Raw genomic sequence first — 22,595 nt, 5'->3', positions numbered from 1 at the left:
AATGGCTGCACCAGTTTGCATTCCCATCAACAGTGCATGAGGGTTTCTTTTTCTCCACATTCTTGCAAACACTTATTTCATGTCTTTTTGATTCGCCATTCTTACAGGTGTCAGGTGATATCTCATTGTGGTTTTGATTTGCATTTCCCTGGCTGTTGAGTGATGTTGAGTGTCTTTTCATGTATCTATTGGTTATCTGTATATCTTCTTTGGGAAAATATCCATTCAGGCCTTCTGCCCATTTTTAATTGGATTATTTGGTTTCTTAGTGTTAAGTGTAGAAACTCTTTACATATTGTGGATATTAGCATCTTATCAATTATATAATTTGTAAATGTCTTCTCCCATTCAGTAGTTAGCCTTTCTATTTTGCTGATGGTTTCATTTGCTGTGCTAAAACTTTTTTATTTTGGTGTAGTCTCAATAGTTTATTTTTTGCTTTTGTTGCCCTTGCCTGAAAGGACATATCTAGAAAAATACTGCTAAGGCCAATGTCCAAAGATTGTTACTTGTGTTTCCTTTTAGGAGTTTTATGGTGTTAGGTCTCACACTTAATCCATTTTGACTTTATTTTTGTGTGTAGTGTTAAGAAAGCGGTCCAGTTTCATTCTTTTGCATATAGCTGTCCAGTTTTCCCAACACTATTTGTTGAAGAGACTTTTTTTCCCCACTGTATAGTCTTACCTCCTTTGTTGTACATTAATTGACCATATGAGTTTATTTATGGGCTGTCTGTCCTCTTCTGTTGATCTGTATGTCTGTTTTTGTGCCAGTACCATACTCTTTTGATCACTACAGCTTTGTGGTATATCATGAAATCTGAGATTGTTATACCTCCAAGTTTGTTCTTCTTTCTCAAGATTGCTCTGGCTGCTCAGGGTCTTTTGTGGTTCTATACACATTTTAGGATTATTCTAGTTTTGTGAAAAATATTATTGGTATTTTGATAAGGATCTATTGAATCTGTTGAATACTTTGGGTAGTATAGACATTTTCACAGTACTAGTTCTCCAGTCTATGAGTATGGTGTATGTTTCCATTTGTTTGTGTAATATTCAGTTTCTTTCATCAGTGTTTTATAATTTTCAGAGTATAGGTCTTTTACCTCCTTGGTTGGAGTTATTTATTCCTAGGTATTTTATTCTTTTTGGTGCAGTTTTAAGTGGAATTTTCTTAATTTCTCTTTCTGTTACTGTATTGTTAATGTATAGAAATGCAATAGATTTCCATATATTAATTTTGTATCCTGCAAATTTACTGAATTCATTTATTCTAATAGTTTTTGGTGGAATCTTTAGGATTTCTATATTATCATCTGCAAATAGTGACAGTTCACTATTTCCTTACCAATTTGGATGCCTTCTTTTTCCATGTGTGATAGCTGTGGCTACGATTTCTGGTACTGTGTTGAATAAAAGTGATGAGAGTAGACCTCCTCATCTTATTCCTGATCTTAGAGGAAAAGGTTCCAGTTTTTCATCATTGAGTATAATATTAGCTGTGAATTTTTCATATATGGCCTTTATTGTGTTAAGATGTGAGGAAACTAATTTTTTTTAGTGTATACTATTTACCATTTAGCATTCTGTGATGCTTAAAACTTAGGAAGGATTTATTATTATCTTCCATTTCAACTGTGAAAACTGTTGCCCTCAGGGTATTTTGCTGATTTTTAAAAAATTTGTTTAAGATCACATGAGATGCAGTTAGCAGGACTAAGATTAGAGGAACAGAATTATTTGTATCTGACTTCTAAATGGGAACAAAGCCCTGAGCCTTACTACCCTCCTGGAGAGTTCTTAGTTGAGGAAAATTTCTGGTTTCTTAAGATCTCCAACAATTGTTAAAACTTTTAAAGTTGAAGGACCATAATTTCCTTAAAAATATGACTTCACCCTCATAACCTGCTACCACCCTGAAATTCTGAAAATACCAGGGCCTTGACATTGTCTATTATAAATCATTTCACCTGATAACCTTTTGTGGAGACAAAATATGAAAAGATGCTGTTCTTGTCTCTTGTTCTTTTCAGATATCCCAACCTGACAGGCAAGGTATGTTCTAGACATGGGCAACTTTGGAAATGTAGAAACATCATCTGTTGAAGAATAATTGATCCTTGTTAGATGCCTGATAATATTTTTGGCTAGTCATCTTTGGAACATCAGATTTAATTAAACATAGTCACTAATTAAAGTACAGAACATGTAAGTGAATTCCTGGGGAATTAGAAAAGGAAAATTTCAGATAATAAGCAGAATTCTCTTCCTATGTTCTCCCTGGGTTTGGGTGATTTTTCTTTTCTTTCTTTTTTCTTTCTTTCTTCCTTTCTTTCTTTCTTTCTTTCTTTCTTTCTTTCTTTCTTTCTTTCTTTTTCTTTCTTTTTGTTAATTTCTGACCTTTTGTCAAATGCAGTGCAAAGAAAATGTAATTAATGCAAGTGTGTTTTGTACGCCCAGTAATAGATTTTTTCATTGAAACATAAGCTTTATATGATGCTTCTGTTATTACTGGCCATCAGGTGAAAATTAAATGAGCTTGCTCTGAGCTTCAGATTTATCTTTCTGTCTACAAAAGGCTATATGAGAGTCTGAGGAGATACGCAGCTTTTACTGATGATTCTGTAAATTAGTCCCATCAATCTGTGGTAAACACAATACATCCTCTCCTTGGAGCTAATGGCTGGAGCCGGCAGTAATACTTTGTAGCCCAACAGCCTCTCTGGGCCTTCTGCTTAGAAAACACTTCCAGCTACCAGAAACTTCTACCAGTTAGTTCACTGATGCCATTGTTGACTTAAGACGAGATGAGCCTGGCGGCCTGATGCAGTCCATGCACCTGCACAGATTGAAAAGGCTGCCCAGATTACCAGTGGGCTATCATGTGCGGCTCATCACAGCTTCATGGCGATAGGATTCAAAAATGAAACCGAAACAGACTTCTAGGATACAGAAGGCTCTGCCATGCACTATCTCCAAAGGACGTGTGCTTTTCTGCTCTGTCCTGCAAACATTGTCCTTGGTTGTCTCCCCAAAGGACAGTCACCATCCAGCCAAGCCTCACTACCATATCCTCAATCCAAGCTGCCAGAGATACCACTCTTTGCTTTCCTTGTGTTTCTGAAGCTGAGCCACAAAGCAGAGCTTGGCTCTTACGTGGATAGCCCTTCTGCCCTAGGGATGTGGAGCCTAGGACCGAGGAGAAAGCCCCCTCTAGTAGGCAGTCGGTGTTCCTCATATTCGATATCTGTATGGGAGGGTGGTCCCAAGCACAGAGCTGCCTTTAACTCCGGCTGAGTCACCGAGGACTGGGAGATGGGATCGTACTTGGCCGACCACCAGAAGTCTCTGGTTTCCTGCGATAACTCTGGCTTCATGGGGGTACGGAGTCTGACCTCACATCTTCTGAGGCCCAGTGGCCCCAGCTCAGGCTCCAGCAGGGCCAGCAGTGTTGTGGGAACAGTCCTCGCCCCACTGTTCTCGCACTCCCAGCTGCCAGTTTTGTGCACGGCTCCAGAAGTGCAGGGGATGTGTGAACGTGTCAAATTAATGAAAAACAAAGTTAAACATTTCAGAACCTGCAAAAGGGTTCAATTCCAGAAATGAGCAAAGGTTTGGGAAGAGCCTTATTTTTTTTAGCGAGGTTTATTCATCCTCCATAGACACAAAAATAAGTCTTTCAAAGAACATGAATATTTGAGGCATTTGGCAACATGCAGACTCTGGCAACCTCTCCTTATTTATACCATGTAATTATGTTCGCCTTTCTATGTGTGTCCTTTTCATTATTGACCCTAACATGGTCTTTTGTGAAATTCCAGTTATTGATTAGCCCTAGCACCTCTAAAATGCAGCTTTTTATATACATCAATAAATCTCTCTCTCTCTCTCTCTCTCTCTCTCTCTCTCTCTGTCTTTCTCCCTTTCTTAAATCACAGCAGATCTTGTTGGACATTTGGGGAGAAAACAACTTAAAATTCACATCCAGATCTTGGCTGCCAATTCAGGACTTTGTGACTCTGAGATTTGCCAAGTTTTTAGCTTACTCCTCGCTGAAAATGCAGAGTCTGGGGGTGGGGGATCCCTGTCGCTAGAGTGAAAATGGAGTGACATCATTAGAGCTCAGCTAAATCAGTGGTGCCCGTGAGATTCTGGCCTTCGTGGCTCCCTCCACCCCTGTTTCTGTCATCTCTTCCCTCTTTGCTGCTCCTCAGCAGGTCCTCAACCTGAGAGCAAACAAAAAAACTGCCCAGAGGCATGACATCAGTGCCCAGCTATGAACCCATCCAATTTGTTTAAATAAATATAAATAAACAACCAAAAACTTGGCCTTGTTTCAAGACCTCTAATCCCTTTGCCAGTTGTACCCTTACAGTGTTCATTTTCATCAGGGGACTGGCATCCATTTTAAAAGGATGGAATTAATATTTCTTGTGTTTCGGAGAAGAAACTAATGAGGCCTGAGTGGGAGCATCAGGTATCTGCAGCTCCCCTTTGTCATTGACAAAAGTTATCCTTGTGTCTGTTCCATGGTGCGACCAAGAAAATTTAGCTGCAGCCAGTTATTCTAAGCTCAGTTATACTTAGGGTTGAATCTCCTTAAGGAGAGAAGACAGAGGTTCTTGGACAATGCTCTTTACATATTGCACACTTACATGGAGATTCATTGAGATCCTCACCTACCTGGGAAGGTTACTCTGGCTCACGTATTAAATGGTGTCCTCAAGCCAGAAAGAATTAATGCAGTTCTCATGCCGCCAGCTCTGCAGTCACTGCAGATCTCCTTGTGTGGTTTTGAAATTAATAAACTTGTTCTTACCTTTGTGTGATTGTGCAGAGATTTGAATGTAGCCCCACTAAACCTGCCAACTCTGGCAAATGGTTCGTAACTAGTCTCAATATGGGTGAGCCCACCAAGTACCGCTTCAGAACAGAACACTATTTCCTCACGGCGAGTCTCCTTCTTTCTGTTGAATGTTGGCAACCTTGATTTTGGAATATTTTTGCATTTACAATCAAGAAACTTTCAAAGAATGTTATTCTGACTGGCTTATTAGGGAGCCATGATTTATGGCGTGTTTAATTCCACCTGACTTCCGTCGGGTGGTTGCATGGAGAGGACATGGAATATGTTCGGGTTTTGTTCAAGCCCAAGAATAGCATATTTTTGGTCACATATCAGATTCAAGCCTGTATTCCAAACATTTATTCATTTTACTTGTTTATTTATATATATAGATACGGATTTCGTAACACCAAAGTGATTAATACGTGGACTTTGAGACCTGGCCACTTATGGGATAGTTTCCACATTTTTCTGGGGTCAAAAGGCCATTCGAGCCATGCAGTAAGAACACAGTGAGTTCTGATGAACCATTTACTTTCTTGTAATGCAAGAGCCTGTTTAGGGCGATCCTTGTGCTGCTGTCAGAGCAATGAGGGTCAGCAGTTGTGGTGACAAATTAGTTTTGACAAGCTTAATGACCCCAAAGAAGAAAAGTCTGTGGCTCTGATAGCAACTGGGGAATAATTGGTGAGCTCAGCCAAATGGGGAATGTGTTAAAATTCCCCAATTCTCTATGGCAGACCAATTACACCATTCAGCAAAGGGGTGGAAGGTTGCCATCCACTTCTCCAGCCTTACAAAAGCATCAGCAGGCTATATTTCAATCAATTGAATTTGGTTTGGCGGGACATCAGGACATTGAAAGAAACAACTGGATCTTTCAACCTACGTTCGTACAAAAAACTTGGGCAAAGAGCAAAATGAGAATTTTTGTCAGGCACCAGTAGGTGCACCACAGGCTAGCTTTGCTCTCCTGCATCTGCCCAGAGTGGGTAGGCCACGTAAACAAGCATAGGTTCGGTACAGGGCATGATACCAGACTATCCGTCACAGCCCACCCAAACACAATCTTTTCATTAACTTATGCAACAAGAAATTTATTGTGACCTATACCATGTGTTGGGGCCAATCTGGGAGTCAGGGAATAAGATGAACAAAGCAAGAAAAGACCTCTGCCTGCACGGAGACTACATTCTAATGGGTATGTAGGTGCAGGGTTAGAAAAATAAACCAACCGTATGATTCCGCAAGATGGCGGCAAGCACTATGGAGGAAATAATGTAGGGACCATGGCAGACATATTCGTTTGCTAGGGGTTCCATAGCAAAGTGCCACCAACTGAAGGGCTCTGATAACAGAAATTTGTGTCTCATGTTTCTGGAGGCTACAAGACTGAAATCAAGGCATCAGTAGGGCTAATTCCTTCTGAGAGCATGGGGGAAGAATTTGTTCCTGGCTTCTCATCTTGACTTATAGATGGCTATTCTCTCCCTGTCTTTTCACTTTGTCTTCCCTCCATGTGAGTCTCTATGTCGAAATTCCCCTTTTCTATGAGGAGGCCAGTTATAGTGAATGACTGCCCGCACCCCTCACCCCCTGCCCCAGTGATCTCATGTTGATTTGATTACCTCTGTAAAGACCCCGTCTTCAGATGAAGTCACATTCTGAGCAATGGAGGGGTCAGGATCCCAACATGGAATTTTGAGGGCCGTGCAATTAAATTCATTGCATCAGATAAACCACTGAAGAGAAAGTGGTCAGGGAACATCCTAGAGCAAGTGATAGTAGAGTCTAGACCTGAGGAGAAGAAACCACTCCTGAGAAGAGGTGGAGGCCAGAGTTTGGGCAGAAGAAATGGCACAGGAAAGCCTTGGGGCGGAAAGGGCCTTTTGTGTCTTGGGGAGAGCAGCTACTTGTGAGGATGGTAGGCCCTGACGAGTCAGCCCCCAGATCGCACGGCCTTACTGGCCAGCCGACTGTGGAGAGGAATTGAATCTTATTGTGAGGATGGTAGGAAGCCGGTGGAGCTTTTTAGTCAGAAGAAGACACATGTTCTGCTTTTCATTTATAGAGTGCCTACTGCAAACAAAGCAATGTACCCCATGCAGAGTAGGGCCCACAGCTTTCCTGCAGGTTTTACCACAGCCTGTCCTGGCCCTCCTGCTCTGTTTGGAACTGGCATGGATTCTTGCTGCTCTCTCGTGGCCAGCTCCCACAGAACGTTGTCTGTTTTCCCACCTCTAGGCCTTTACCAGAGATCTTTCATCTGCCTAGATCTCCCGAAGTGCCTCCCATGCACGCTGAATGCTTATTCATACCCTGACACCTCTCTCCAAACTTACTTCCTGGGTGCTGTCATCCCTCACTCACACAGCCCGTGTCTCTCTTTAACCATATGCCGTCTGGTTGCATCTGTTTGCTTATGTGCCGGGCGAGCTCTCCGAGGGCAGGGACCCCAGCCGCATTCACCATCATGCTCCGAGAGCCTACAGTACCCAGCCCCGAGCCTGAGCCCCACCTTGCTCATGAAAGAGTGACTGAATCACATGGAGGCCAGGGCCCTGCTCATAAGCAGAGAAGCCTAAGAACTCCTAGGCTAGTGGAATGGGATGGAAAGACTGAGGGGCTCTCTGTAGGCACATCTGTGCCAGACAGACTCACACCCCAGCCAGCATTACTTCTGGGCATTGCTGCTTCACTTCTTGGAGCCTCCTTTCGTTCACTAGTACAATGAGCCCAAGGATTCATGACTTTTTAAAACAGAATTAATTTAGGAAACTTCTGTGACTGCATCTGGCCCATGGCCTGGCACAAACTAGTTCTCTTCCCCTCATCTTCAGAAAGCCTTCTTGGTATTTATTACCTGTGGAGGAAAGCACAGGGAGGCTTACAGAAACACTGAACTGGGCATTGTTCACTTGAGGGCTTGGTGGCTGTATACCACAGATATTTACCTGCAAAAGATGTTTTTGGGGGACCAAGGATGGAAGGCTGTGTCGTGACAACATTTGGTGGGAAATCAGAGATTTGGAGGAGTAAAGTAGTCTCAGCTTTCCATGACCGATCAGCTCTTTATGAAGAACTTCAGGAGAATCACATTTACTGCCACAGAATATTACAGCACTGAAGGTCCAACTCATTAGCCATGACGATCCCTTTGTTTGGAGTTTCATTTTCCAGTCCCCAGTGGCTGCCTTTATGACATGCACATTCCAGGCAGAACATTGTGCACCGTCTTATAGCACCCAGAGTGCAAATCCTTGCATGGACCAGAGCAGGCAACATAAATGCTTAATTTTTAAGACTAAAGGAAACTGAAAAAGGAGAGATCCTTTATGCACCTGAGTTGAACTAGGGATGAGCATTAAAGAAAAGAAAGTCCACTAAGAGGTCTGTTGGTGCTGAGATTTCTTGGTCTGTTTTCCAGAATGGTGATATACACACACAAATACACCAAGACATACACATATATGTGCCTAATTGCAAGGTTTTAAGTATGGCTTCTATTTAAAATCACTGTTCTCCTGTGTATGTTGCCTCTGAGGTGAGGATCCAATTTTCTATATCAGTGCTGCCCTGGTGGTAGACCCTTAGGATGGAGGCTGGATCAGTCTCTTGGTTGACACGTCTGCAGTATGCAGATTCCATCTGGAGGTTCATCTTGAACTCCCTATAGCTTGGTCCTTTGTTCTGCGTGCAAACAGTGTCAGTGCCCACCTCGATAGCAATTTTTATAGTCTTCTTTTAAATGTGCTAATTATGAAGGTGAAAGCAAAGATATTAATTGGCTAGGCCACCAAACTGGAGAAGTGTGATTCAGTCCAAATACATCGACTACCACATAAACAAGAACAGGTTTGATGTGTAGGCAGTGTAAAATACTCCCAGGCAAGGACTCCAAACCCACTGCTTGATAATGATTTTATCCTGCTTTTCCATGTGAGACCCCTAGGCCACACCTTCAAAGAGAGAACAGATACACAGATAAGGAGCCACTTTGAGATTTTCTTCCCATTCCGCAGCACAGTGGGAGGCAGGTGGCTTAGGGGCCTGGAAAAGATTTTTCAGGTTTTAGCTCCAACTGTGTATGCCGTGCTGTGAGTTCCAGGGCAGGTTCTCAGGATGGAGTTTTTAGATGATTCGCCAGGGAAGATGCAGGGGCTTTAATCAGCTCGTGCCTGTATGTGTAGATTGTTTTGTTATTGATGTGCCTGAGAGGTGCGGCAGAAATATTCCCCTTTTTGGGGGGAGCTCTTGCCGTTTCAGTGATGCTGCGGAAGAAAAAGCCAGCCAAACATTAAATGTCCAGGGCGGTTAAAGCATGGTCAGCCCTCTTCTGTGCAAGGCTGTTTCTGTAATGGAATTACTCTTTAGGGGTTTATTCAGAGTTGGCTGAAGGAAGAAGCCAGTTTGTAATGAAAGGAGCAGAAAATATAACTGGTCCATGGCATCAAAAAAGAAAGAAAGAAACAAAAAATTTCCACGTCATGTCTTTTGGTACCCTAAAGCTCGAAGTTAGATCCAGTGTGTTGAGTTACTTAAGAATGGGCTGAGAATCAGAATGATGTCTCCAAGCCCTCTGGCTTTCTGGGAAAGGGCTTTATTTGATGAGCCAAAAATATTCCACTCAAGGGTTGGGTCTCCACAGAATTAGACAAAGGGCATCAAAGCCTGTTCCATGGTGATCTGAAGGCTTCTGTCCAGGACATTTCTGTTGATTTGGATACCAACTATAGTCTCAAACCCAGGGCACTTGCTTGTAACATTTTAATAGTTAGCCTGGATTTTTGGCAAGCTTTTGTTTAGTTTATTTTTCTCTAAGCTCGAGACCTAAGGAATTGAAATTTGAGAGCATTGTTGTGTCTTGGAACTTAAAAATAAAAATTTTTAAAGCTATTGGAGGTGATTTTTTTCTTTCAAGTGCCGCACTGAAAAATAGAATTTAACTTTTGTAAATGACTGTTGGGTAATGTCACCACAAGATTCCCCCCCCCCCCCCCCCCCCCCCATGGACAGTGTAAGCAGGTGGTTTGACTAGGGTTAAAGAAGTCTTTTCCTTTTTCTTGTTCTTTGTTTGTCTGTTTGTTGTTGTTCTGCTAAGTCCAGAGAACATAGATTGTAGTAGGAAATTTTCATGAGGGGAGCACACCATGGAATGGCCCTAGCCACTGGTATGTGTGTTTGTACTACTGCATTCAAGTATTTCCTCTTTTCCATCGCTGCACTTGGATTTCTCTTTGCTGATTATATTGACCCCTTCCTTTCCCTAGTTTTCCCTTAAAAAAAAAAAAAAAGTAAGCCTTATACTGAAGGTGGGACTTGAACTCATGACCCTGAGATCGAGAGTCACCTGACTAAGCCAGCCAGGTGCCCCTAGGCTTTGTTTACTTATACTCTACCTCTTAACTAACTGAACTCGACATGGGGATTTTTGAAGAACTAGACCTATTTATTATTCAGTCACCAGGTGACCAGTTTGTCCTGAAATAAAATTTATCAGTTATTTTTTCGTATGGCTTTTGAATCCCCGAATGCTGGCAGACGAAATGAGATCTGAGTTGAGTGTGTCAGTCCTCGCGACCATGTTGAGTAAGAATCTGTTCTGAGATCCCAGAAGCATCTTGGATATTTCCTGTTCTTTAATCTAATGCCAAACATAGCCACTGCTCCTGAGCCCCCTTCCATTGCTGGGATGCTTTTAAGTTCGTAAAATACTGTGTATATGTTATCTCTTTGAGCTTCAGGCCTGTCTCAGTGGCCGAAACTGCTTCTCGGGCACCGTGACACTTCTATCCCTGTGTCTTCCATGGAATGCAAGCACAGAGATTTTATTGACAAACTTTGGTTGAACTGCCTGCCTTTCCCTTTTCTTTTCTTTTTTTTCTTTTCTTTTTTTTCTTTTCTTTTCTTTTCTTTTCTTTTCTTTTCTTTTCTTTTCTTTTCTTTTCTTTTCTCTTAAGCACAAAATGACCTTCAGCTTTCATGTTAAATCCTGAGAGAGACAGGCAGAGCACCACATGTCTCCCTGAATGTCGTGATCCAGGGTGGAAAGAACTGACTCCCACTCATGGTGCTCCCTCACTGCCCCGCTGACAGGCCGTGGTTTCCGAGTCATCCCTCCATGTATGGTTCCACTTCCCGGGTCATTTTCATCTGATGCAGCTGCTGGCTTCAGATATTTGGGCTCTGTCCACCCCCCCCCCCAAGCCTGTCCCCTTGTCCCCTACAAGCCCTGAATTCTTTCGCTTTTGCACAACTTCTGCTCACCAGGTGGGTCCTTTTGAGCTTATACATCTCTCTTTTATTTATTTATTTTCACCCACAGGCTTATTCCATGTGCACCATTGTTTGGATTGTCATGAATTTTGGATTTAATTCCAGAGAGTCTAAGGCATGTTTTCAGCTGAACAAACCAAATGAAGTAAAAAAGCTTCATCCTCCTTTTACTTTATTCTCATTACCCATCCCAGTGGGGAGGATGAGTAAAGAATGCATCCTCTAGATCCTGAAAGAATTTCTGATATTCATTCTTTCTCCATAAGATACAGAGCTTAATCCTTTCTTTAGACATTTTCTTTTTTTTCTAAATAAACAGGGCCTAATTGGAAAAAGCTGAGAGAGCGAAGCAGAAAAGAATAGAAAACATTTACTGAGCTTGGAAGTGCATATTGAATACTGCACGAAATTTGCATATGGATTACTCGGTGAAAAAATAGAAACATTCTCAGCCCATTAGTTACTGTGATGGACTCCCACTGACTAAAATCCAAGTACTTTTGCCTTGTTTTCTCCAACTGTTCTTTTCTGTAATCATTTCTCTTTAACCACAGGGCAGCTATTCTGTTACTGCACTTTGTACTGGGGAAAAGAAAAAATAAGGAACATAGCTGTGCCTAGAATATGAGCAGGCTACCTCTGGTTTAATCCTGGAACATTAATTGTACCATTATTTCTATGTTTCAGGAGAGTTGCTCCTTTATCAGATGGCACTTCTGAGTCATATTTTCAGCTCTATAGTTTTGTTAAGTGACATCCCTTAGATCCCTCCTTGGTGCCTCAGTTTCTTCAAATGTAAAATGGAGGGTAATGGTTAGCAACACTAATGGAGATGGGGGGGCAGCAAGAATCAATGAATATTTATAAAAGTAAATTGAGTCCCTGGAATATCAGATCCCACAGAATTTCAAAGCATAATTAAGGTAGGGAGAACAGATTACTGTTAAATGTATGTGTGAAACACATTTTACATTTCCTTCCAACAAAGACAGAATTTAATTTACTCCAAGTGAGGAGGAAAAAAAAAGGAAAAAATGGTATTGTGAATTAGGATTCTAAATTTGGATTTTGATATGTTGATTGGTATATTACAGACATAAAGTCACATGTTGACTTTTTCAGCAAATGCATGTGTGCCTGTGTGTATGTGTGTGTGTGTGTGTGTGTGTGTGTGTGTGTGTTGGAGGTGGAGGAGGCATATACATAATGAACAAATTTAATTACCATTGGCAGTACTCTTCCAGGAGAGCCACATCAAGTACCAGCAGAAGAATTGTTATCAAAAATGTATTAAAAACTATTTACCTTTAATCCATAGAAAAATAGTTAGATATGGATCAGCTCTTTGTGGTATGAAGCAAGACCATATTTACAAAGAGACATTCAGATATTGCCTGCAGAACACATCTACATTGTATGTCATTGTTTGAGGAAACAACCCCAACTGTCACTTTATGAAGAATCATTGAATATTAATAGATGTAGAAGTGGGTATAAAAGATCAAAATATCAATATCCACAGTCCATTTCAGGCTTTCACAATGGCTTGGAAACTTGGAAAAAGGATCTGTGTGACACTGATCACAGAAATGGAAAGAAATCCTAATAAAGAGGACCCTCTGTGTTTTATAAACACCTAAATGCTGCATCTGCACTAATTTCTCTAAAGAACGACAGATATTCTTGAAATATTTTATTATAAAGAATGCCCTATAGAAAATCCAGGTTCATTTTTATTTTCTGGCCAAATTCCCTTGACACAAGTGAAATGTTCACTGGCATAATAAAGACATGGCTAAATTTTCTTGTGAGATGCAGAATTCACCAGAGAATATATGTAGTACAGATCCCAAGTCCCAGAGAGAACCAAGGCATGGTGATCCTTCTTCCCTTCCAAGAAGACATCTGTGTGAATATCTAAACCAGGAACCACTCAGACGAAGATCACAATGGTGGGGTTTTTCAATGCAAAATAAGTAAGATTCACGTGGAGGAAAAGCTGTGTTTGGATTGTCAGTTTGGCCTCCTGGGACCTTACCATATAAAGCGTGGCTTGAGGACCAGCAGTATCAAGGATGTCTTGGGAGTTGTTTTTGGGAAAGTAGACTCTCAGGCCCCAGTCTAGACTTACCCAACAAGGGCTGGCATGATAATGAATTCCTCAGGAGATTTGTGTGCATAGTAAAGTCTGAGAAACATTGTCCTAGATACCACTTGGCATATATGATTACTTTAGGTCTTATGCATTGTCTCCACATAATTACTCGATAACTTTAGATAATTAATTTTTGATCGTTCACCAAATGATAATAGAGAGTAGCTTTGACAGGTGCATAATCCAACCTAATGTTACCTGTCAGTCCCAGATTTTGTCGTTTTCATTCATGAAGGGCCTGGCAAATTCCAGGCACCATGCTAGGCTCTGGAAGCAGAGAGAGGACAAGATAAATGCAGAACTCAGGAGATAGCCATTGCACAGATAATTACTGAAAATCTTATTTAACGGCATATAAGTAAATAATGATGAAAGATAGAGTGTGCAAAGAAAGTTCAAATTGGGTGAACCCAGTTGGGTCCAGAGGATCTGAAAGTGCTATGAGAGCCCCTACAGAGGGATGCCCTTTCCAGGCTCTGCTGCCAGTGGGCCTTGATACAGTGGACCCGAGACGGGCAGAAGAGCTGTGAGGCCCACCACTACCTCCCAGCAGTCAGGTGGCCGGTAGAGAAGGAAGCCAGTGCTGTTAAGCTAACTTCTTTCCCCTTGAATAAACATTTTTATTGGCCATATGATTTTATTTTTTGAGGTGCCAAAAGCTTATATGGTTTGCTCAAATTAGAAAAATAATAAATACCACAAGTTCAGAGAGCATGCAAGCAAGAGCTCTAAATAGGGCAGGAGTTACAGATCTGCCTTGTTGATTGTCCCTCTCCAGACTTTGTCCCCCTGGGTGGACCTGTCCTCTCGCCATCAGGGTCATCTCAGTGTGCCCAGCACTGTCATCCTGTGTCCTCCCATGTCTTATAATGGCACCTGCTGACTTTCAGTTGTCCAGAAGGACAAAGTTGCTGGGTCACGCTGCTTCCTCTCCTTCCTTTCTCTTCCCTGTCCAGGTTGTTTTTCCAACTCATTCATTTCAAGTTCGAATTTGATTTGCATATCTAAACTGCTAATTATGCCAATTACTTCCAAGGCTTCTGTGTTCTAAAAAGAAGTCTGAAACTGACCCCTTTCATTAAAGTCAGTGTCAGTTTGTCCTGAAATTGGGAGCTATGGAGACAAATAATTTTTTTTCTCTTTTTCTTCTTCTTTTTTTTTAATCTTATAAATATATCTTTTAAAGGCCAGCTGCCAACGACTGTATTTTTCAGGTCCCAAATGCTCATGTTTCTGGTCATGTTTTCCTGTAGTACAGCATACATTCTTTAACTAAATACTACTTTTGAAAGATCAAAAGGAGTGCTCCGTGCTTTCATTTTGTTCTTGGCTGTAGCTTGTGGATGTCTATTTTTTTTTCTTCTTAATTTACGAAAAGCTTTCTTTCCTACAGAAGAAAAAGAAGTGGCTCTGTGGATCATAAAGAGATCATTAGCGTTTACTAATACAGTCTGTTCTTAAGTTGCTTTACCACCATGTCTTTTCAGTATTATTTACTGAGCAGCTGAAATAATTGGGCTTTGAATTTTTAGATTACTATAAAGCAAGACCTATTGTCACTTATTGCTGGGTATAATTGCACCATATGTATTTAGCGAAGCTATTTATTCATCTCCCTGGTGAATAACTTTGTCAAAATGAGTTGAGATATTTCTGTGTATGCAGTTGGAATCTAGAAAACATTTGCATTTCATATAGCACTTAGAAATTATAGAGGGCTTCACAAATATTTTTTTTTCTCCAGACCTGAGGGTCTGTTAAGTTCTACTTATCTTTTATTATTCCCCATTGTTTGTTAGAACAAGCACTGTTCTTTAGGAGTATACAGTTTTTCTGAGTAGATTTTAAGCCCTAGAAACAGTTTTAAAAAGAGAAAAGGAGGGAGAGAGGGAGAGAAAAACCACATTATAATGTAAATTATTTGCATTTTAATATAGAATCGCTAATTTGTCCATTATTCCACAAATCTGCATTGAGAGCTTACTGGGCACAGTAGCACACCTCTTGAAGAGGCCCGGCCTCGCGCCTGTCCTTAAGGAGCTCACATTCCATGAGGATGTTTCTATTAAGAGGAAGAGTAAACCTAAGTTTGAAGACAGAAAATGCTTTCCTGAAAAAGGGATATTTCAGCTAAGCTGTAAAAGATGAGTAGGATTTAAGCAAGCAAATAGGAAGAAAGCATTTTCTTAGGCAAAGGAAATAGCATGTGCAAAAGACTTGAGGTGAGAAAGGTCATGGCATCTTTGAGAAACTGAAAGACCAGTGTGTTTGGAGCAAAAGGGAAGGAGGAAAGGAGGGTGTAGCAAAGAAGATGAGGTTGGGGAGCAGGCAGGAGCCAGATCAAGTGAGACTTTGTAAGCCATGACCAGGCTTAGGTCCTTATCTGAAACCTGCGGACAACTGTCGAAGAATGTACCCACAGGAGAGTGACATGATCTGACTTCCAGTGTTCCAAAGATGACTCTGGTGGCACTGGGGAGACAAGATGACAGGTGGGGACAAGAGTGGGCAGGGGGACCTGCGAGAAGTCTATTAAAGTAGACCAAGTGGGAGAGGGTGGGAAGAGCAGGGAGGTCAGATGTGGATGGAGAGAAATAGGCATGTTTGAGAGATATCCTTATGGGGACTTGTAGAGTAGACGTGGGCATGGGGAAGAGGATTCCATCCAAACCCTGGGCCTGTGCTGCTGGGTGAAGAGGCAGCAGGGAGTGAAGACGCTGTTTTGGGAAAAAGGTCACTGTTAAGTATTGGAATATTTACTTTGAGGTATCTGTGAACCATCTGTACAGAGATGCCGAACAGGCAGTAGGCCTGGAGCTCGGAGGAAGAGGTGAAAGACAAGTTTAACAGTTGTTAGCCATGTGCCTTCTGATGTGATGCAGGTTGGAGTCTTCTATCCCATGAAGTAAAGTAGGAAAATGAACTGTTTTCTCTTTCTCAAGGAATTTTGCTTCAGATGGAGTTAGAAGTGCTACAACAAATATGTGTCACCATTGATAAATTGATAGCAAATATGGGGGGCCCCTTTATTTGAGGAAGTGAGGAAGCATTCATACTGCAAGGTATTTAGTTGTTTACAACCTTTTTTTTTTTTTTTTTTTGGTTGTTTACAACCTTGAGGTCCTTCTAGAATACTCAGGTTGACTGTTTCATGCCAGGCCTCACAAAAGGAGATTAGAACTAAGAACATAAGGCTTACAGTGCTTTTTAGTCATCACTAATGGCTTCACTCTATGCTCAGACTTTTCTCAGAACGATTGGTATAATTTAGAATGGTTGACTCTATTTATGACAATAAATTTAAGCTACTAATGTTTTTCACTTTGTAAAGAAACAAAAGAAAAAATGTGTTTGAGTTCCATCCAAGACATGTTTCTTTCTTTATCTCTGTGACCTTTTGAGAAGTAGCATTCCCTTGGAGTTGCATGGAGGGAAATCTTGGTTGAATAATTGAACCAGAAGGCCATGATCTAGTTGCAGTTCTGCCACTTACCAGCTGTGTGACTTTGGCAAGTCTCAGAACCTATCAAGGCCCTAATTCCCCTGTGAAATAAGGAGAAAATACTAGAAAATTTGGGGAGACTGTGTAGCTCAGACTGTTAAGCTTCCAATTCTTGATCCTCGCTCAGGTCATGATCTTGGGGTTCTGGAATTAAGCCCCATATTGGACTCAGTGCTCAGCACCAAGTCTGCTTAAGATTCTCTCTCTCTCCCTCAGCTCCCCTCCCCACAAAAAGAAAGAAAAAAATTTGAATACATTAAAGATTATAGAAATAATGGCTAATTTTTTTTTGAGAATTTATTGTGTGCCAAGTACTTTCATGTTGGGATTATTGGCTCTATAAGATGACTAAGGAGGTAACATAAAGGAAGAAATATGTCTTAGAAGCAACATTTTACTCATTTTAAGAATTTCTTTAGAGAATAAGAAACAATAGAAGTTTAAGTTCAATGAAAAGGCTAGCTATTCTGAATAATAGATCAATATTCTCATCAAATTAAAACATCTGAGATGAGCCACATCTACCCCAAACCTGACAGTCTTTAGGTAGAATTTTATGTAGACCTATCGTTCTTGTGATCAGTGGAGTCAAGTTCCAAAGACAGAGGGTAGAAGTTGCATTAGGTAGAAGAATCAAGGGAATTGAGATGATGATTCTAAGCCAAAGTGTTTTCTTAAGAACTATAGGGATCTCAAATTTCACGTATGCATATGGTGACTGACTATCCTGTGGGTTGCAAAACCCAGTCTTGGAAAGTGTTAATGGATTTAGTGACAGTTCCTTGCCCATGAGTGAACCATGGGATAAGAGGAAGAAGAGGCAAGGTGTGAGAGTGGTTTTCTCAAACAACCAAGAAGGGAAAGGGCCCGGAGATGAAATAGGCAGTTGACAGAACAAGGAAGGAGAGCAAGCAGAAGGAACGGAAGGTCCTCTGAGCACCTGCTGTGTGCTGCAGGTGTGTGCCAGGAAGGCCATGTGGAGCAGCTCAGCTGTGAAGAAAGGAAAACCTGAGGCGATGCATTTTGGAAGCAAGCGAGGGAGTGGCTTTGATGAGGCAGAGTGGGCTGTCAGAGGGGACAGTCAGTCCTAGGACTGTGGAGCTGCCATGAGCGTCATGCTGAGCTCACACCTTTGTGATGGCTGCTAGGGCTAATGCAAAGTTTGAGTTCCATTATTTTCATATCTGCTGCTTTTTTTAAGCAGCCAGACACAGATGACTTTTAGCAAGTACAGAATTTATATTTAAGCAGTGCATAATGAAAATCGACGGCTTCTTGTTGAGAAAAGCACAGTGTCAGGAAAATATCCCTATCCCCGTCTTTCCCCTGTCACAGTGGTGGAAATTTTACATTTGAAAGTGAAAAGGCTTAAGATATAATTTTTTAATCCCATCTTTCCTGCCCACTTGCATCTCTTCCAAAGCTTGTCAGGGCCAGATCTAGAATAGTAAGAGCCATTAAAAATTTGGCATCTTGCACTCTGTTTTTTGGAATAAACTCAGTGTGGGCCAATTTATGGTAAATTATTCTCTTCGTGTGTGAATTTCCTTTTCTCTCTTGGCAAATTCATGCTTGCCTCTACACCCCTGCACACAGATCTTAAACACACACATTTATTACAGAATCTGTGTGGGTTCTGTGTGTAAGTGTTAAAGTGTGTGCCCATGGCTGTACCCACAAGTGCATATGCACATATTTGCACCTATGTGCTTATATGATAGCAAATTGACTTAAACAGTTTGTCTTGGAGGTTTGTGTTGCTGTATGTATGTTAGCATACATTCTGTTGCAACCCGCAAACAGTTTCTCAGTCAAAAGATGACAGAATTCAGCAATCATTTTGGGAAACACCATAGTAAATAAATATATTGCTTAGCTCTGTTAAACCAAGCATGCCAATTCTTAATCAAACCGAAGGCAAGCATGGCATTTCTCATCTTTGCAATCAAAGACCAGTCCTGTAGCCAGTCCTGTAGCCAGTCCACTGCCACAGGGGGAGGCAGAGCCAAGGCCTTGCTGCAGCCCCCATCCTCTGAGCACAGAAAGCTCCCAAGCTAGGTGTGCTTGTAACGTGGGATCATATGGGATGATGGTGTCTGCCTCCCATCCAAAGAGTATGGCTATAGGAGGGTGGATAGAGGAATGGCATAAGAATTGCTTGATCTGCTCTTCTGGGGATATTTGACTCGGGGCAGCTTAGGGCAAGGTCCCAAAGGGCTTTTTTCTTTGCATGAGAGGCTCTGATGAGAGGCTCTTTCCTGGCATATTGGAGCGCATATTAGCTCAGCTTTTAAAGGGCAATTTAAAACAGTTTCTTTTCCTTTATGTATGAAGAAGGCCCACATTTATGTGCCTTGAATTATTGCGAATAACACGTTCCCAATGGGTCTGTGTATGTTTAGCTCAAGTTTGGAAGAGGGTGTGGTAGGAAAACTGCTTGTTCCATTCACCAGCATTGCTACATATTTCTCAGAACACCAATAAAGAGGTCAATGCATCGCGTCGCAAAAAAAAAAAAAAAAGAAGAAAAAAAAAAGAAAAAGAAAAAACCACAACCATACGCTGGTACTACTATTGTTTCCCCATCTTGGTTAGATATTAAAATAATAAAATATATATTTTACAGTAGTTCTATAGAACATTCAAATCTAGCAAAACCCATAAATACATTTTTATAGCTTTTGCAATGTTGACCATTTGATGTCATCGCGAGTACTAACTGGCCTGACCTAATTAAAAGACCTTAATGAGCTTACTACACAAGGAAGTCTAGGAAATCAATATGTTTTTTTACAAAGAGTTCATTCTGTCCATTTCGCTTAGCATTTATTTAGCAAATAATCTGCAGCCACTTGAGTATATGCCAAGCACTGTACCCAGTGCTGGTAATAAAAAGATTAATAAGACTCAGTCCCTTGTCCTCATAAAGCTCACAGCCTAGTGGGGGAAACAAACAATCCAATTAGTGTACCTCTGTGTGTTAGCAAGGCAGTGGGCAAGGCGTGGTCGGTGTGTGGGAAGTGACCTATTGTGCCTTGGTAAAAGCATAAAGGAAGGCGTCACAGAGGAGGTGACACCAAGCTAAGGGGTCAGTAGTACGTCACTGGGCACAGGGAATAGCATATGCAGAGGCAGAGGCAAAAAGGAGTTTGCTGCTTAATTAGGGAACTGCAGCTGGACTGGCCTGTGGCCCTGGGGGGTGGGGGGGGGGAAGGAGAGGTGGGAGGACCGGGAGGAGCAGGCCTGACCACGGATGCACTAGAGCCTTCCTTCCACCTGCAGTCTTCTGTTTCTGTTTTCCCCTTCTCCTTTCTTTTGCTTACTTTGTTGGCTTTTACTTTATCCCCCATCCGTCTTGAAAGGCCTGAAACTTGAGAGACCTCTTAGAAAAACTAGAGCTTTAGGGAATGTTTCTGACCTTTAAAAACCAAAACCAAATAAAACACATGAAAAATAATGCCTAAAATCCAAAGGCTGATTGCTCCAACTGCTGTCAACTTCCTCACTTTAGTATATAGAAAATAATTCAGGGGTGTTTGGGTCAGATTCCAAATGTATTCTGCTATCTTTCTCTCTCCTGGAATGTTCTGTGAATGCAAAGAAAGTAGGATGGGACCTGATGGGGTCGTGGGGGTCTTTTTGTTTTTGTTTTAAATCACCCACAGAGCCTAATCAAATGCTGAAGGTGTAAGAAACTCCACTTTCCCCGGTCCATTTGTAGCAGGGACGTGGTCAATTGGTGTATAGACCGGGACTGAACAAATTAGAATATTTGTCTTCTTTTTCTTTTTTTTTTAATATTTTATTTATTTATTCATGAGAGACACAGAGAGGGAGAGGCAGAGACACAGGCAGAGGGAGAAGCAGGCTCTATGCAGGGAGCCCGACGTGGGACTCAATCCCTGGTCTCCAGGATCACGCCCTGGGCCGAAGGCAGTGCTAAAGCGCTGAGCCACCCAGGCTGCCCAACATTTGTCTTCTTTAATACAGAGCAGCAAAACATCTGAAAATTGCTTTTATGTGTCTTCTTTATATGTAGTTCGTAGAAGTATGGTACTTACATAGGCACATTTATATGGAATTATGTATGACCTGCCATGATCAGAAACACAGATACAAAGAAAATTAAGGAATTTGATTTCTTTTAGGTATATTTATGCAGGACCAATGACAGGCCTTAAATACATTTGCTCTACGAATATGTAATCAGACTGCATTTACTGAGCTCTGACGGTGAACCTCTGGAATATACATGCTCTAGTGGATATGTATTTGCAGATTGCATGAAATCGATGGTAATAATAGCAGAATCAGGCAACTTACTTATTGTTATGTTTAAACAACCTTTTTCATTATTTGCCCACTCACAGAATAATTATTTGCTTGAGATTATAGTTTTCCGGCATTGTATTGACACAACATGAATAATATATGATACCTTATATTTGTTGACTAGCTGGAGAGAGCCATATGATCTGACTTAAATACCAGTGTTTCACTGTGGGGTATTGGCTTTCCAGTTGTAAATACAGTGCCCACAATGAAGTTCCATTTATCCCCAGCAAGTTTCAACTGTTATAAACCAGACACTTGATAATTTCCATAAAAATTTAATATGGTTCAAATGTTGGCACAAAACTCACATATTTCTCTCTACATCGTCATGTGGCTTCTCAAAAACACTGTTTTCCATTCTGTTTTTTTTTTTTTAAATTGTGCCCTCATTTACTTTGTCACTTTGTGTAGAGCAAGGACTCATTTGCGTATCAGCCACTAACCCATAACCCACAACGTTAAAAAGCAACGAATGGTCTTAAGCTGGTAGGAAATACATACATACTGACTAGTTAGGTAAACTTTGTTTTATATAGAGCTCTTAATTAAAAGTTAGAAGGACGACAAGCCAGGAAGTCGCATTTATGAGCTATTTAATAGATTCATGGTGTACACCAGAATAACAGGGAAAAACATAGTAACTGGGATCTCTTTATTATGGGCTAGGGAAACATTACAGAAAGGGTTTTATATTAATTCTACAAAATGTTTAGTGGTTCCAGAAGATCTGGGTAAATGAATACAGTAGGCCACTTCAGAACACCAGGTGAGTGGCACGCAGGCTGACTCATAAGCCCCAGGGTCACAGCCTCTTGTCCCCTCGACCTGCTCCACCAGCCAAACAGGCTGGGGAACTTTGAAAGCTGTCATAGGAAATGCAAGTGCAAATCTATGTAGATATTTGCAATCTTTGGAAAATCGGTCCAGAGGGGGACCTGATTTCTCTGCAGTTAAAGGAAGTCTCAAGTTAATCAGGGGTAACCATACCAAGACCTAAAATAATTTCCTACTGAGGCCACTTTTCCTCTGTGTAGAACTTTTGAAATATTATAATCCGATATTACCTTTTAGCAACCAAAAGGAAACATAGAAATCCCTTTTCTCTCAGTCTGCTGTTCGGATAAGAAGGTGGTTAGGCTGAAAACATGAGTAAAGTCACAAAGTAAGTGCACACGGAGATCCGTTCATTACCCTCATTGCAGGATGAACCATCAGAATGAGACCCAGAAAGGAAGGAATTCCATAGCCACTCAGTGTAATGAATTCATGAACCAGATACTTTTGAAAAGCCTCAAAACATTTGAATTATTTTCTTTTTCTCCCTTTATGTAACACTTTCTACAAACTGACATGGTAGATGTTACGCGTTTACGCGAGCATGCACTACCACTGAGAATGCACTGGGATTGGAAATCACAGGATGGCACAGGGCGAGCCAGCTGTCTAAATGTGGATGAAGACTGGAGGATTAATGGAATCAGG

The 22,595-nt window shown here is 41.2% G+C and overlaps 1 protein-coding gene across 22 annotated transcripts in view; it reads left to right on the top strand.

The window, feature by feature from the left end:
• GLIS3 (GLIS family zinc finger 3) overlaps nt 1–22,595 on the top strand; it is a 546,483-nt gene that overhangs the window by 417,133 nt on the left and 106,755 nt on the right. The gene's annotated exons all lie outside the window — the stretch shown is intronic.

This window comes from Canis lupus, chromosome 1, assembly GCF_011100685.1.
Source record: "Canis lupus familiaris isolate Mischka breed German Shepherd chromosome 1, alternate assembly UU_Cfam_GSD_1.0, whole genome shotgun sequence".
NCBI lineage: Eukaryota > Metazoa > Chordata > Mammalia > Carnivora > Canidae > Canis > Canis lupus.
Note: the sequence above shows the minus strand (reverse complement) of the source record. Positions and strands in the feature narration are given on the sequence as shown.